Genomic DNA, 18176 nt, shown 5'->3' with positions numbered 1-18176 from the left:
CATTATTTAAGAATCCTTTGCCCCTCTTACCCTGTTTGGAATTTAGGCTGAGTAGGTCACTTCACAGAGCTCTGAGCCAGAAGTTTCACCCTTATCATCTCTGGTCTACTCAACAAAATAAAAAAACCCACCTCACAGCACTTAAAAATTATGAAGCCAATAACAATTGACCAAACTCACTCCTCTGTAGATGGAAACTCCAAAACATGCTGCCATATATACAGCTAATAAAATATCAAGTATGTACAGACAGAGGTAGGCTGCTTACAAATGAATACATTTTATATTAGAGAATAAGAGGTAAGCATGGGTGGGTGGGCTTATCTTCAAAATACAGATGAAAACTTCATAACCGTTCACCTCACCTACTCTGCTGAGGTGCCCCTGAAAGGTAGCAGGGGAAATAATACCAAGCCCAGAGCCCAGATCCGTGCTGGTGCAGACAATTAGCTCTAATTACTTATACCTCTGATCTGAAATGACTCCTCCTGTATTTTTCAGTTCTTATCTGAGCTAGCCCTTCCTAAGTAATGGAAAGCCCCGTCTCCTATGTGATATACCAGCTATATAGACAACCTCACTGGTGGTTTGCAGACACCTGAAACCTCATAAGCAGGTGAGTGATGCACTGGGCACCCAGATGCAGGTAAAGCCAAGCTTCACTTTGCCAGTGTTTGGGAAGACTTAACAGGGGCAGTGAGGAACAAAGCCAAACAGCGTAACAGCTTTCTTCCCCCATGTGAGCATCAGGCGATGGCAACATTTCAGCTATATTATTTACCCTTCCCTTTACAAAATGAATGTGGAAGCAACATGCTGAGCCAGGTAACAACACTGGAAATAGGACAGAAAGGACAGTTTGTGCCAAGTGTAGCAGGAGAGGGGAATAGCTGCCAGCTCCTTGCAAAGAGCAAAGAATTAAGTATTCAGCTTCCATGTTCCCCATGTAAATGCTGGACGTGACAATGAATCACAGAGTGCCTAACACCACATCAATTCAGTTACCTTGTCTCCTCGATGTAGAAGCCAGACAACCCATCAGAATCACTTACTGCTCGCTAGACCTGGAGCCCAAGTAGCCAAGTAACATGCTCAGCTTCCCGTGTACAGCTGCAGCACAGACAGCGTGAGCACACAGCTGCTTTTTTGGGTTCTATTACTTTCCAGGATCCTTCAAAATCTAGACACTCCCCAGTATCCTCAGCTCCAGCGTGTGTTTGTGTATGAAGGACTTGAAGGAAGAGGGCCACAGAAGAGAAAAGGAAAAAAAAAAAAAAAAAAAGGAAAAGGAAACACCCTTTACCCCTTTTACCCCAACATGTCAGACCAGCAAGGGCAGTTACTGTAATGTTCTCCTACATGACTTTCAAGACCTCTGAAAGCTTACCTGTCCGTCCACTTTTGCCCAGACCACCACCACCTGGTACTGCCCCTCCTCAGAGACAAGCAGGCTCTGCAGAGCAGCTGGCAGAGCCGAGGGGCAGAGGCACGGTGCCTGCGGGCACGGGCACAGCGCTGGCCTGAGCGGGCAGGGGGCTCGGAGGGCTCACCTCGACGGGCTGCTGCTGGGGTCTCTCGAGCAGGTCTCCTCAGCAAAGCAGCTGCGCACCGCAGAGGCAGATCCTCTTGATCTACTCCGATCCCTGGGATCGCACAGACAAAGGCAGGCTCAGGCCTGAACAAGCCCGGGCAAGCCCAAATAAAGCCTCTCGCTGAGCCTGCCCGCTTGCAGCAGCCAGCCCTCCGCGTCAGGGCTGGGTTCGCCGGCAGCTCGGCGGGCGGGCGCGGGCTGCACCCACCGGCGGGGGGGGGCGGGGGGGGCTGCACCGGGGGCGGGGGGGCTGCACCGGGGGGGGGTTGCTTGCACCGGGAGGGGCTGCACCCATCCCTGCACGGAACACACCACCTGATTTCTTCTGCTGCGACATCGCGGATCTCAGCGAGGCTGAAATGCACCCAACAGGAGCACTTCGACTTGAGCACACTCGCACCAGGGCTGAATTTCCTCGGTTTCACTGAAAGAAGCCCACATTAGGAGGAATGCAAGATTTCTCCAGGATTCCTCCTGGCAAAGAGATGTAACCCACAACTTTGCAAACACACCAGAGACTCCTGTAATTAGAAAAAGCGAACTGGCAACTGAGAGACACGCTGCAGTGATGTCACTGGAAACCAACCGGTGCAGGACCCCAGGTTTGAATGCCCAGCCCAAACCCACCCATCAAGGTCTGGAGGCTTGCTTCCTGCAAGCCCATGCAACTTAGACTACCCACCCCAAACATGCTCCCCCTCCATCTCTCCCCAGCAATAATTTTGTTACAAATGGTAGGGTTGCGCAGGGAGGCTAAGGCACCTCATTCATCCTCCAGAGAGGCACTTACTGTGCACACAGCTAATTAATAACAAGCCCTTCAGAGCAGAACTGCAGCAGCCTCCTCCCCACTCACACAATGCAGATATTTTTTTCCTCTCCTTTGTATCAGTGACTGTTCACATTTACTTTTTTTAATGAAGCTGCAGGGCCAGATTCAGATTTCAGTGCAACACAAGCTCAGAGCAACCCTGGTGCCTTACTGGATGGCTCCTACCTGAGAAAGTAAAGAATCTGGCCCATTAAATCCATCTGTGACAACGTAAGAAAAAATCAGCACAAAATGAAATCACCCTTGCAGGTCTGGGTTTGTTCTTTTTCTTTTTAAACATACTTCTAGACAGACCACCCAATCCCACAGCATTTCTCAACCAACAATTAATAGAGCCCCTCTGAAGCTTCCAGTGCCCACCGAGATCAGGCTACCTTGCACTGAGGCTGCCCCGCTTGCTGCAGCAGCAATTGGCACTTCCCCACTCCTGCGAGGATACAGCTGGGGCAAAAAAAGGGGGTCAGAATATACAGCATGAGAGAGATGAGTGGGGTATCTCCAAAGGCTGCAAAGCATTATTTTTCTTTTTCCTTTTTTTAATGCATTTCCATAAAAACATTTTTTAAATAAACTAACCTTATCCACAGACTTCCTTAAGCTTGTACTGCAAGGGGATAAGCCCTTTGCTCCTTTCCCATATCTTCCACTTGGGAAGGATGCGGAGCAGGGTCCCCCTGGAAAGGAACATGAGGTGTTGAACACTGTTAACAGCAACAGGCAGCAAAAAGGGCCAATTCTGGATTTGCTCATACAGTTCATCAGGGCTCTCCTACTTCACCAGACTGAGGTTTCCACCTTCCTCAAACTCCTAAGCTGACAGCTTCCAGATAAAACAATAATAATAACAAAAAAAAAAATAACCACAAACCCCAACTTCTGATCAGCCACGAGACAGCGGAGAGCTCTCTGCAGACCAGGAAATCCCATCATTTTCCCACCCAGCATCCTTCACAACTTCCACCTCCTAATACGAATTCAGGCTTTGATGCAGACATTGGCTGATTTGGTACAAATAACAAATATCTCAAGTCTCCAGTCTTTGACTCTCTACGCTTCAGTTTACACAGGAAGCAAATGTAAAAGCTGCTACATTAAAATATAAAGGGAAGTGTGGAAACCATGTTCAACCCAGATGGCAAATTTTCTATCATCTCTGCCTTTAAGCTAATAGTTTCCATGATTTCTGTAAGAAATAACAAGAGATTACTTGCTGAGGCAGCCACAAATGACAACTGATTGTTATCCCTAAGCTGGGAAGTGCTACAAACACCTAAGTTTCCACAAAACATCAAGTGCCCCCCACCTAGTAAGTCACTGTTCAGTAAAGGCTGGTTTTGATAAGCTATCCAAACAGAGGTATCTGATCACCTTCTGACAAGTGGCTGTATGAAATGGTTTGTACATTGGTCCCACTGGGCCAGTATACCACAGCATGGCCCTGAGGTTGCTCAGGGGCTCAGGCGGGTTTGCGGCCCCTTTCCAGGGAGAGATCGCTGGCATTCTCACATGGGACTTGCACAGTTCCACAGGGCATGCCAGTGACGGACAACCGCACACCAGCATGAGTGACTACAGCCGTTCTGACAGGCAGCGCTGGGGCTGGGGAACGTGCCAGAGCGGTCAGTCCTTTGGTGCTGCGCAGAGCACAGCCCCGGGGCCAGCGACCCAGCTACACCCACCCACACAGACTCAGGTGACAGCAGGCCCTTTAAACCCCGTGTTTCTACTGATGCCAGATTTGTTCCTGTGCCCATCACTTCTCATAGCTGCCGCCTTTTCCCCCCTATGTATTGCAGGGCTCCTCTTCGTCATGCTCCAGCCCTGAGGAGTAGAAAAAGCCAGAGTAAATGAACGTACCCCAACATGGCATAAAAGGGAACAGGAACTAGAGAGATGAGAGGTGGCCTGAAGGAACCAGGTTGCATAGGGACAGCTTGCATTAATTTCTCCTCTTGTGTCTCCTTTTCCCTATACGTTCTGGGCTTCGTGATCCCCCCACCCACTCCAGCCCAGAGCAGCCATGCATCCTTGCTACACGCAGCGCTGATGCTTGCCTGGTCAGGGACGCTCTCCCGCACACAGGCTGCAGCGCAAGAGGCGGCTCCCCAGGTGCGTACCTGTGGCCATGCCAGCCACCACACTTACATCGACACTGCATGTGGATTCCGTTGGCTTGGCCTCATGGTATCACCGCAGGTTCCAGCATGCCTGGGAGCTGCCTTTAAAAGCAGGGTATGAAGCCAAACACTTGAGATTTGCCCAGCACAGGTGGGTCTGACAGACCTCAAGCGGATTTGACTAGGAGTGTGTTTCCAGCCACTAATGCTGGGCACAACCACCCCAGGAACAAGCAGCAAAAGGAAATTTTGTCATTTCCCAGACAATTGGGGCACTTTAGAGTTGAACAGAAATATTAAGCTGAATGACCTCGTTAAGTGCACACACTTGGAAGCCAGCAGTCCAAGGCTTCCTACAGGCGTGGTTGCACCATGGCTGAACAGGTTTTTGGAAGGACTGGCACCCTACCACACAAGAGGCAATTCTGCCTTTAACCTGCACGAGCTGTCACCACTTCAAAACCACGACCCCATCCACCCAAGTTCATTAAGCATGGGTCTCACTGATGAAAGCTCTCCAGAGCATGGGAACAGCGAGTGGCAGCTGAGCTACTCTTGCTGTAATTTCAGCTCAGCTTACTCTCCTACTGGGCTTTTAGGGCTCAACTGACACTTGGGGAGTGCTTGAACTGGTCCTACTGATAGTGCCCTTACTGCTAAGCCAAGATGCCTTCAGATGTAACCAAATTACAAGGGTAGGAATCTCCTCCCAAAGAGAAATGCTGGATGCTGCTGCTTGTTCTTTACAGCAGCGGAGGGAGGCAGAAGAGCCAGTGGCTAAAAGCCAGCACCGGAGGTTCAGCTTAAACTAAGCAGCGAAACTGCATTAGGGACTGAAACTCAGCACCTAGGCAAATGGTGCGTTATTTTATCTTCAAATCAAGGTGAATCACCTTTCTGACGTTCTGGTTCAGCCCAGCAATCTAGTAGACTGACTAACTGAATGATCGCTGCCTAGTAGTCAGATTCCTTTGCTAGATCCCTTCTGTCCTTAAGCTCTAGGGAACTATGATCTGAATGTGAATTTACTTTATTTCACATTTTACCTTCACAGTTATCCTTAATCACAGTATCACACGCTAGTTAAAAACTTGTATTGTGCACAGATGTTAGCAGTAGATTTTAATGCCAGATGAGAAAGAAAAACATATATGCACCAAAAAATTACCTACCAACTTTACTGAATGTCGGCTTGTTGATCTCCACCCTGCAGCCAAGAACATCATGACACCAAGTTACTACCTCACCTATCAAGAGTAAAAGAGTATTCTCAAATAATGTGGGGAAAAACACAAGTCTCTGTGTCTCCTTTAAGTTCCCAACTACTCCCCATCCATTCCAACCCTTCCCCCTCAATGGTACCACTATGGAGGCAGATCCATCAACACTTATGCAAACTGTCAGTCACAAGTCACTGTGACTTCTCTCCCCCCCAAAAACATCACTAACATATAAATGGCAAAATTCTTGGTAAACAGGAAAAAAAGTCAGGCTTTCCCTAAAGCATGTTTCCAGATCTCTTTTGCAAGGACATATAAGCAGAGGACTTTGTAGCTATACACCCGTAGTAAGCAGAGGATCCAGTTACATTAGTTGTAAAGTGTCCTTGTTCACAATTAATAGAAATACTGTATGTACAACACCAGTTACTGTGTCCATGGTTGTATTTATTATATAAATAGCTTGGGTCTACTCAACAGGCCCTTTTGACCTTGTATCATGAGCATTTCTCAGAGGCTAAGTAAAACATGACCAAAACATAGCCCAAGGTCTTCACACAAACCTGACAAACCTCAATAACCTGTTTTACATCTTCTGTTGCAGAAATACCTTGGTTAGCATCTAAGTTGGGAAACTTCAGCAGCAAGTAAATGTGGAAGGCAACCAACTGCAGTGTCATATGTTTGAACAAGTTCCCTTAGCTTAGCTAAGGAAATGCCATGCTTCAGGAGAGTCTGTGTGTACGAACTCATCGCCTGTGTTAACAGGAGTTAACACAAGAAATATCAGCTCACACTGAGGGAGCCTTAGCCTGAATCCGCTACCTCTGATATGCCATAGTCTAAGAATAGGAAGGCATATCTCGCCTACTGGCTTAACTTGAGATAACACGATTGGGGTCTGCGCATAGCATTACTTCACTCTTGCAGCTAGCGCTCTGCTGAAGTTTTCACTTGCAGCAACTAGATGGACAAGCGCTGGAGACTAAGACACATTAACGAGCTGGAACTTGAACATAGGTGTAAGAGAAGCTCTCAGGCTGCTAGAGGAACACAAGCTGTCATGAACCTGCTGACTTGAAAACCCAGAGAGAGGTCCAGCTCTCCTCACCTCCTCTGCAGATACTTTCTCCCCAGACCGTCTTCTGGCAAGACTGCTGCAGACATGCATACTTTGTAGAATTAATTACACTAATGAGACAGGGACAAAGTCTCTTCAGCTGCCTAGGTGTAAACACAGAGCAAAGTGACTAGCTAGCATCACTGAGTGTACTGCTACTCAGAAAATGCTTAGGTTGCTAGATTATTCGTGCTTCCATCCATCTTGCAAATCTGAGTTACCATTTTCACAGCCACAGGGAGGACCCAGGTCTTTCTAATCCCGAACCTAGTTTCTGTACTGTTAAGATTGTTCCTTAGCTGTCACATTCTGCAAGTACACCTGCCAATGCTGGGCTTTCCTTTTGCTTCACGTTTAAGGAAAGAATGACTGGAAAAACTGCTGGAGATCTGGCAATAAGAATAGAACAGCCCGAAGACATGAGTCTCTGCAGAGTTCAGTGAGCCTTCTCAAATCCCTGCATGGCTGGCAGGCTGTCAGGGCTCCTATACAGCCCAGCCTGCTGCCAGCAGTCTGGCTATGGTGATACCACGTCACAACTGCCAAACAAAGGTGCTGCATTTGAAAAGAAAACATCATCAGTAAAGATGGTGGAAGGAATAAAATAAATAAATGTATCAATAAGCCCTTCTGAGGATTTGTTAAGGTGTATTTTGCCCAAGAGAGGAGAAATATTTTAAGATATAAAGAAAGACCACTTCACAGGAAACGGTCTAACATACAAGCTACCCTTGCACATCATGTGCTAATTAGCCTCCTCCATCAGTACACAGCAACTTAGGTCTGGTTCCATTTCCTGCACTGCCTTTGTCTACACAGCCTAAAACCCAGTTAAATGTTACCAAAAGCATCATTTCCCAGAAGCTCCTGGTCTCCAAGAACACTGGCAAATTCCTTCCCGAACCATTTTATGGTTACAACAGCCTACAAACATTTTCCCTTTTTGCGGAAACAGGAAACAGAAGCGAAGTGATAAGCAGAAGGAATGGTCCTAATGCAAGCATGGAGCAAGGGATGACATTCCAGGCAACTGAGTGTATTTCCAGTGGCAACTGAAACACCTGACTGCTCAAACTGAAGTGCCTTATTCATTCTGATAGTCTGGCCTTGCTCAGACATGTACCAGTTGCAAGATCAGGATTTTTCTTTCTCAGTAAGATTCTCTCTCCCTCCTGATCAGACAGAAACTGAAGGACAGCACCACCACCACCCCACCACCCCCAGCTCTCCATGCTGCACAGGAGATGGCATCCAGCAGTAACTGCCAGGTGCAGGTATGTCTCAATACATTGACATGGCTTGCAACTGTCATGTTAGGAAAGACTCGTACCACTGATGGACCAAGGCACAGTGAAGTTCACCAGGCTGCAAAAGCCTGAAGCTGAGGCACTTTGACATATTCTACTTCTTTTCTGCAATGCAGAAACCTGTAGTCCCTGTAGTCACAGGGGAAAGAAAGCTACAGAGGACGTAATAGTCACATTACTCCTGTAAGCAGCAGACGCCTCTTCGAGCAGGAGTTAATCCGCGGCACTGAGTCAGCCCTCCCCAGTGTCACACCCACTCACAGGAGCAGGGCCTGGGCAGCACAGGGGTTCTGCAGATAAATAAAGAGCAGCAAGCTGCAGACCCAGCTTCAAACAAAAAAAGGCAAGATGACAAAAGACAGACTTTTGTACTAAGGTCATAGGAGCAGAGTCACAACAAACTTAAGTCATTTAGTCCACTCCCTTGGACTGAGTTAGGGCTAGCTACAGTCTACCAAGTTCATCCATCAGCATTTCTGCTGCTTTCTCAGCATTTCCTTCAGCATCGGACTTACCTCCCTCAGAAAAGCAGGGTCTCCATCAGCCTCTTGCATGGCTTTGCCTCTTAAAAAGGGGGAAAAATTTCCCGATTCACTCGTTCAACTAATCTCTCCAAAGGCACAGACCAAGCCTTAGCTTTAGCATTTGCTCTGTCAAGAATCCAGCAGGGACTGAACTAAGAATAGTACCTAAGGTGAAGGACAGAGCTTGTTAGTAGGATTATCCGGTGCAATTACAGGTAGCAATTCCCTGCTACTCAAAAGCTTTATGGTTAAGCAGCAAGAGAAATGCCTCTTTTCTTGGTGAGGTGCTGTGGGGGTTTTTGTTTGGTTTTAATGACACCAAGGCTGAAAGCGGGGAGCAGCTGAGGGCTGGGTGCCTGCAACTTGGTGTGCTTCTGCCTCCCTCTGCTGGGAGCCCGGCAGCCAGCAGAGCTGACACCTCGTCCTGGGAGCCCGGTCCCCTGCCCTGCAGCAGCCCACAGCCAGCTGCAGAGCCATCCCCTCCCCCCCAGGGCCACTGCACCCACCCCGGGTCACTGGGCTGCAGCCGCAGGGAGGGATACAGATGGAAAAGGCTCCTTCAGAGGCACCTGGGGGCAGCTCATGGCGTTTTCCCTACGAGTCAAAGGGTCACTTTGGTCGATCAGTTTAAGAAAACTTGGCTTTTTGCTCTCAGCTTTTTTCTCCCCCCTGCCCCCCACCAATGCCCAACAGATTGTGGGTATTTTTATTTTGTTGCACGCTTCACATCTGTGGAATACAGTTTTCAGCAAGAAAAGGCGTCAAGTTCAGTTGCCTCACATGCAGAGCTGCTTAAGGAGGGAAGCCTACGCAGCAGCAAGCACCTGCCTTCAGACCCAAGGAACAGTGCAAGGCCAGCAGGAAAGCGACAGCTCTGTTAACCTGGCCACACTTTCTCTACCACCATTGCAACCCCTTGATTCCTCTTGAAATGCCTGCCATGGAAATACTTTACCTAACCCATCCTTCTCCAAACCCCCCACCCGTCCTTGCCTAGTGAAAAGCATCTCTGAACCCATTGAGATGGCACTGCACAGAGCAGTCATCAGGACCAGAACAGCAGCAACTCAAAGCTTTGGACAACATGCATGCACAGGTCTCCACATCCCTCCTGGCTGCTGCTGCAGCTCATCAGGACACATGAGGAGAACACAGCAAGAAACGCCAGCATTAAACCAAGCTGCACACAAACGTCGGTTCCATGTTCACAGCTCAAGTGGCTCTTTTTAGCTAGTGTGCCATGCAAGTTGTTTATACAACTGAACACACCAACACTGCCAGTAAAGTGGCTCCAAGTTAAGAGCTGTATTACCAGGAACACTCATCACATGTAAAGCTGAGTCAGTTTCTTAAAATAGAGACTCTGAAAATAAACACCAGTTCAACATCAATGAATGCTACCTACCAACAGAAATACATACATTGCATGATGTATTCAAATTATGTGTTAGACAGGAACAGTCAGAATAGAAACAAATGACTGCTGCAAGTTTTTCTGCATCCGAGGTCTTCTGCTTCTCTGACGCTAAACTATCAGTTCACTAGCACCACCAGAAACAGCATGTAAGGAAATCTAAGCACGTGTCCCCTCCCTCCTACCTCAATATTACAACTGTAGTAATAAGGAGTTAAGCTAACAGGTTAACTTTGAGACACAAACTTAAAAAGCCTTACCACATTCTCTTGCAACTCCTTCCAGAGCAAGGTGGCCAAGTTCTACTCGGCTAGCAGGTTGTGCTGCCAAGAGGTCCAGCCTGGAAGCAGCACAGCAGGATGCCCCCTTCATGAGCACCCTTCCGAGCCCTTGGCCAGCAGCTCCGCACCTGGCCCGCAGAGCCGCGGGGTCATCTTCTGCTCCTGGGTTGCCACTTCGAGTGTGATTCTCCTGAGGACAGAACAGATCATTGGACAGGGTGGCCTGCAGGTTGCAGTCTTCCTCTGCAGCAGCAGTACAGTTGTTGGGGGGGCCAAAAAAGGCCGTTACCAGTTCAAGAGCTTTAATCCCCAGTAGGTAAGATGCATGAACTACCCTTTACCTCACTGTTTCCCTCGGGGTGCAGTCCATGTACCTTGCAAATGCTGCAAGGATAATCCAAGGATCACCTGCACTGTATCAGCAGTTAGCCATTTCTTTGGTCTGCACTTCCTTTCCATCAGCACCACTGCTACATAATGCGCTACATCGGTCATTTTAGTCCCCAGAACATTATAACACCCTGGCTAAGGCAACTGCAGAGTGGATGCTGCAGTGGTGGCTTGTCACCCAAGTCCAATTCACCTACTGGAGCCTTGCCGCTTCCTCATCATGGCTGTTACCTGAATTGCTACAGTAAGCCCCTGGGGACATGCCTACATGCAGCAGCATCCCTCATTGCAACTGAAGGACATCCAGGAAAAGGACACTGCATTCTACTCACAGGCATAAGGGAATGGACTTGGCCAACTCACTTGCTAAATGATGGGGGGGGGGGGGGGGGGGAGAAGCAGAGTACAGGGATTGGCTGTCACAGCGCTTGCAGCAGCATCTTTCAGTGTGTGCCGTCCATTGTTGTCTGTCCCCCCTGCCCCCCCTTTCCCTGCAATGTCCTTCTTTGCTGAAGAGTTTTCAGACAGGGGTTTTGCTGCAGTGCATCAAAGAGTGGGTGACTTGCCAGCAAACCACAAAGTGTTCCCTCCTCTTCACTTCTCCCCCAGCCACCCGGCTGACACTTCGCAGCCAGACCCGGAATGACTGCCTCCCCTGTCTATGGGACTGGGCCTTCAAGGAGGAGGAGGTCTTATTTGCACCACCCCTCCTTCAAACTCCTCCAGGAGTCCACAAGGATCCTGCTCAGTTTTACCCTCTGTGTGCCTCACCCACACCCATACAGTTTCCCTGCAGAGCACTTTCGCCCCTGCCCTGAGGCATGCTGACTTCACCACTCTGCAGGCAGCCTGCGAGCAGGGAGAACATTTCCTGGTGTCCAGCCCAAGGTCTGTCTCCTCAGGACTGCAGCCCAGTGTTCTAGCTTGCATGCTTTTCCGCAGGCCAGGTTAATCCCGAGACAGGCTTCAGCGACCAGCTGCTTCTTGCCCGGCAGTTCAAAGACACTTGCTCCAGGCCCCTCTGCCTGGCGCAGGCCAGCGTTGCCCCCTGACGCACAGCAGGCACTCCAGCGCTTCTACCAACCGTGCGAGGCAGACGGGTTAAGGTTGCATGCTCTGCCACTGACAGCGCTGCTGCATTAGCACAATGACTTCTGCCGACAAAAAACCCAGAAAGTATGTTCTTTACTATATGCAAAGGTACCCTCAGGTATCCCTTGGGAGAAGGTATCCGTGGGGAAGCATTTCAGAGCCTAGGAGCTCCACAGAGGCCAAAACACGGCACCGGAGGTATGACCTCAACTCCCCACTATCCCCAGTCTGACAGTGACCTTCAAAGTTGAAAATGGCTCCCCACGTAATTTCCCTTTGTTTAGTCAAATGGTACGCAATTGGCCAACTCTCCACCTTTTTTGAATGACAGGGCTGGTAAAGGACTTATGACTGATGATAAACTACCATCCACCAATATATTAGACTAAAAACTTCACCAACAATTCAAGGTCAACAGCTAGTTCAAGGCCATTTCCATGCTTTTCCTGAATATAATAGGCTCTTGTCTGTGAGCTTTCTGGGGCAGGGATCTTATTTTGTTTCCACAGGATTCAACACAACTTCTGCTGCTAAACCAAGCAAAGGGCATCTTCAATAAGCACATCCTTACTACATCTTGCTCTTTAAGACAAGAGCAGAGTACTTTCTATTCATCACAAGTAAGCTTTTAAAAATGAGGTAAGCTTCGCCCTCCGTTTATAAATATACACAGTTATTTGCTGCAGCATATTGACGCAAATTAAAACCCATTCAGATCTGCCAAATTTTAGTTCTTCCTCGCTCAGCGGTAGGGACTCTCCCTTCTCAAAAGGTCAGCTGTCTGAAAAGCAGGGGAAAAGCACAAGAAGGACAGCCGAATGGCAACTCCACTACAGCTTAGCTCTCCCAGCATAATTAGAAATTCTAAAGGCTGAGCTAGAAAAATTAAGTCTTAAGGACATTTATGCCCAGGCATAGAGGTAAGAGGAAAAAAAACATTAAGATTCCTGGCACATGGGAATTCTCGTGTTCATGTGTCAGACAGGGATGGGCAGAAAGCAATTTACAGCAGCTGGTAAGGCTTTTTAATACATTGGTGCATCACATCACACAACTGAGCCAACAAATTCCCCCACCCCTTGCACTCCTGATCGCTCTGGATTCTGCAGTGAAAGAGCCAACTGGAAGAATCTGCAGAGGTTTTGCAGGAAGCAGCCTCTCTCCCATGCCCTGATCCAAATGTTTCCGGTCTGTGGGAAAATGGGCAAAACTTAAATGCTTCACCTTATTCAGAAAGGGAAAGGATACCCCGACTCCTCACAGGAACAGGCATTACCAATGACCCTCCAACTGGGGTCCAGTAGCAATTTTTAAACTCCCTTTGGTATAGGAGACCCTTCCTCACACCACGTCTGTATTTCTTTACTCATAAAACCAGACCTCTTGGAAGAAAGAAACTTACATGTGAGTTTGCTGCAGTACTAGGTAATACCCATGGAGTGTGTCATTCCCTAAGGGAGGGAAGAAGCAGCACATACCAGTTTAGAAATAAGTTACATCCCCAGAGCCTAGCATGCGGCCCGCTGTTGCGCTACACTACATTGGCCTTCGCAGCACCAAAAGCAAGAGTTAAAACAAATTGTAGGCGTATTCAGATATTTAAAGGACATCTGCTTTTTACAGTTGGGCACGAGGCACAGAATCCATGGCCTTCTCCAAAAATACATGCTGTCAGTTGACCTAATCTTTCTTAACCATTTCTATACCAGCCACTGGAAATAGATAATGAAATGTCAGAAACAACAAGCAAACCACCATTTAGGTCCCACTTGCTAAACATGTGGTGAAGCAGTGTCATCTGAGGCTCTTGGCAGCAGTGCTGGCTAGAACCACAAAGGATTTGGTATGGCATATCTCTGTGCAAGCTCATGAGCCCCAAGAGCAGGCACTAGGAATAAACCTCCTTACGTTTTATAAAGCTAGTACTTTCTTAAGACATCTTACTCATAAAAAAACACAGTCTAGCAGAAGCAAATATCCCAGGCAGCCCAAAATGCTAAAACTCTCTCTGAAATCAATATGGCAACCAGGAAAAGATCACTGCTTTCCAGACAGAGACCGACATTAAAGGAAGAAACCAGCTGGAGTATGGTCTTTTACCAGACACAGCGAAGTCTAGATTTCAGAGGCACTGAATCTATGCGCTCAGGCTTTTCAGTCACACTTTCTGGACATCTATCATGTTGGATTGCTGTAGGCAAAGCACAGAAGTTTAAGGTGGTAATGGAGGTCCTATGAACCGCAGTTAAAATTTAATGTGTACTGAGGATGCCTGTCCAGGTGGGCAAAGCAAGAACTGCTAGGGCAGCACAGGATGTAAGAGGACAGACAGCATAAAGTACGTCCCTGCCTCCCCCAACCCTTGCACTCTGGTGTTATTTAGCCTTTTGCAACTTTGCACCCCATTGCTCAGCACTGACGGGTTCTTTGCCATTACTTTCCTTATAGTAGCAAGTGATGAGTTATACCTCACCTGAAGAGATCACCAGCTTGATGACACTTCAATACAGGGACTACTGTTTGAAATGCACAAGTCTTGGATTTGGCTCATTTTTGTCTTCTATAATCATTCTTATTTTCTATATTTGGTAGAGAGTCATCATGGCAGGTTTTCAAGGAGACATGAAGAAAACCCTTTCAAGAAGCTCTTGTGCCCGCTTCTAGAAAGCAGAACTCCAGAGCACACACCTGCTTCCCTGCAGTTCCCATGGTTTCACCACTTGTGCCACCTTTGGTGAAGTCTGTTCTGTTCAATTTTACAGAAGTTGTTTGGCCTTTTTCTTAAGGCAGAGATCAATATTCTTTTATGCTGATTACCCTTCCACAATGCCCGTACATTGGAACACCCTGTCACATTCATTATCCCTTGGTGACTTACATCAAGCCTGTTAACCCTGCTGCTTTTATTTTGTTCCTATTCCACCAGTTAGAGTGGTTCTTCATAAATGCACAGACTTATGTGTAAGTACTTTACAAATGAACTTAAGTCTCTTTGTTCATTAACACAAGGGAAACAAAGCTAACAAAGCTAACATAGTATTAGTGGGCTGCATAAAGGTTGCATCACAGCCACCTGAGTTTCAGTTACTTTGTGATTTACACCATGCAAAATTCAAGGTTTCGGCCTTAACATCTATGACTCCTCTTGTGTCTTCAAGACTTGGTGCCAGAGATATCGCTGATGAGAGATCTGAAAGTTTTACCAAATTTAAAAGAACAACTTTGCAACTGAGGGTGTCTAGGGGCTTGCCTTTACTATGACCTTGCATTGTGTGACCTTGAGAGATCACGCTTTGGTCCCATCTCCCCTCCTCTCTGAGGAGGATAACATTTACCTTTCCTACAGATCTGACTGACTTTTCTTAGTCCTTGTGCAAGCGCACGATAAAAAAGCCACCACAATTACAGATCTAATCAATGTAAACATACACTACTACTCTCAAATAAAGTTGCAGACACAAGTAATTGCCTCAGCGGGGACAAGGACACCCTTCCTGGAGTCAAGAGACATCACTGAAAAAGGGAAGTCAAATATTTAGTCATTTCAGATGCTGCTAATGTTGTTCAGCATTAACTCCACAGCAGCAAGGTTCTAACTTGATATGTGCTGTAAGGACTGACTGCTGAGTAGCACACCGCCCCCCCGCCCCGACACAACATCACATCCCTATCTGCAGGGATTTCAGCACAGCTGACTTCACTGCTGTTTCCACAGAACTGATAATTGCTCAAACTGCATTTTTCCCCTTGCCCCATTCATTCATACAGGTACCAAGACTCAGGAATTGGTAAGACGACACATTTCAATTAATATAGATATTTTTATACCGGGAAAATGCAAGCGGTAGCAGACAGTTATGTACAAGAGATCTTTTTTTTTTTTTTTTTTACTTTATAATTAAAATTTCAGCCCTCATGTCATTAGGAAATAGTGTTCAAACCGCATGTTTCTCCAGAAAATGCAAGTTAAACTTCTGCAGTAAAAGGCTGTGCTAACACATTTCCAATGCAAATTGAACTTATGAAGGCTGTAGAAATGTATTCATGCTTGGAGGTCATGAGAACACTTTTCCTAGATTCACAGAACACACTTTGTAAGCTGAGTTCACCAGATACAAGGACACGGACTTCTGGGAGAAGGGTGCTGGAACGGCGGTCTGAATCTGGACGTTTCAAGAAAGAACTGGGGTTTAACCGATTGCTTAAAAAATCGGAGGTAAAGGCAAATCATTTGGGGATGCAAACCCCCTGATTCCTGCTGGCAGCTCGGGAGAGCTCAGGAGAGCAGGAAAAGGGAATCCCTGGCTGAGGCTGCTGCTTTGCAGATCACTTGAAGGAGAAAAGCTCTGGCACTACTGCACTCTTAAAGCTGCAGCACCCAATTTCTCCTTCGTCCTCCTGTGTCCTGCCACACAGCCCCCAGATTCTTTGGGGGGGTGACAGGGAGCGAGAGCCGGGAGGCAAGCTGAGCAGTGCCAAGGAAGGGGGAAAGGAGGGGAGATGCAGAAAGTTTCCTTCCCCCGAGTGCTGCATCAGCAGCAAGTCGGCGCGTCCTGATGCACTTCTGCAAGGCTCTGCAGCTCAGCACAGGGCTCGGACTGCAGCACAACTGCACCAGCCTCAAGGCACTGAAACCCACCACCTGCCTGAGGAAGCATCAGCAGAAATCACGCAAAACCAGAGCTCCTGACAAGTAATTTTAGTGGGTTTAGTTCTGATTGATGTTTTGTTTGGGGGTTTAGGTTTTGGGGGGTTTGGTGGTTTTTGGGGGCTTTTTTTGGTGGGTGGGGTGGTGGTGGTTGTTGGCTTGTTTGGTTGTTTTAAAAAAAGCAGATTAAAAAAAGACTTCACTAATTCAGCCTCCCTCATATTGATCCCAAGGAGAATTAAAAAGGCAAAAAGGAAACAAGCCAAATGAAGTTTAATTAGCAAGCACATCAGAAGTTGGACTTTTTCATCTTTTATCAATTATAAAAGACAACCCTGCAGCAGGAAGGACCACAGCCTCTCTAAAAATGCCTCCCTTCCTAAAAAAGCATGCAAAGACCTTCCATTACATCAGGTTAGGAAACCTGCCCTCCCTCCCTCAGAAGTTCTCTCTCCTTACCCCAGATCCACTCTAGAGCTCTGCTTTCCCAGGGATGAAGCGTCGTCTGGAGCAGCAAAAGTTGCAGGCTGCTTCTCCGGTGAGGGAGGCAGGACCTGGCATAAGTAGTGTCAGACGGGTCCTTGCACTGAAGTGATGCTGGGAGAGCCCAGAGCTGTTCAGACAAGCAAAGAAAAAAAAAAAAAAAAAAAAAAAAGGGGGGGGGGGGAGTTAAAAAGTCTTAAATCCCTGACACTGCAAGAACCCTGATCCTATAGGATTGTTTCTAAAAAGCAAACGCTCACGCTCTGTACAGCCGTATTTCCTGACAAGGTGCAGACTGAGCCATTCGATTGCCTGCTGGGTTTTCTCACCTGGTGGTGTTGCTCTTGCAAAAGCAAAAAATAAAGGCCAATCGGACATCTGCAGAAGCCTCTCAAACGTACTCTGCTCCCACCTGAGCTAGTCTAAATTTGGGGTGCAGGCTGGAACTTACTCAGAAGTCGGCAGCAGCTTCTCAGGCAAAGAGAAGCCTGGAAGATGCAGGGAGAGCGCTCTCTAACTTTGATCTGTAAGGGCAGGGGGTGGCAAAAAGAACAGGGGGAAAAAAGCTTGTTCTCCATGGTACTGCTAACACCAGTCTTAACCACATCAAGAATTCAGACAGTAGCTGCAAGTATAAATATTAATTTTTTTAAAAAAATACCAAAAAGCTCACACCTTCCACAAAGATTTAAGAGATCTACTTTTTTTCCTAATATGCAGAACAGCGGAAAGTCTGATCCAAAGACCCTATCATTAGCTTGAGCAAAGCTATGTTGTTTTAAACCAGCTCAGGCCTAGAAAAGCTTTTTGCCCTGTGTACATGTAATTCTTTCATCTTACCTGGTTTGACAGAACGCACAATTTGTCCCTCAACTATCCCACTGATTAAGCCATTGGAAGGCTGCCACTAATGAAGCTGCATAGACCCCTGTATTTCACGGTGGATTCAGCCCCTTTTCATGGCAGAGATTCAATGAGCACCGAGACAACACACACCAGTCCATTTTCCCTCCATTTCATGGAAGTGAGAGTCAGCACTATGGAACAAAAGAATTTGTGTCCAGACAAGAGACTTCTCCTTACATCCTAGAGTTACCAATTGCTAATGATTTCTGGTTCTGTTATTCTAGTCTCCAGCGCTGAGTGACACTTGAGGA

Source organism: Falco peregrinus, chromosome 3 (assembly GCF_023634155.1).
Source record: "Falco peregrinus isolate bFalPer1 chromosome 3, bFalPer1.pri, whole genome shotgun sequence".
Classification (NCBI taxonomy): Eukaryota; Metazoa; Chordata; class Aves; order Falconiformes; family Falconidae; genus Falco; species Falco peregrinus.
Note: the sequence above shows the minus strand (reverse complement) of the source record.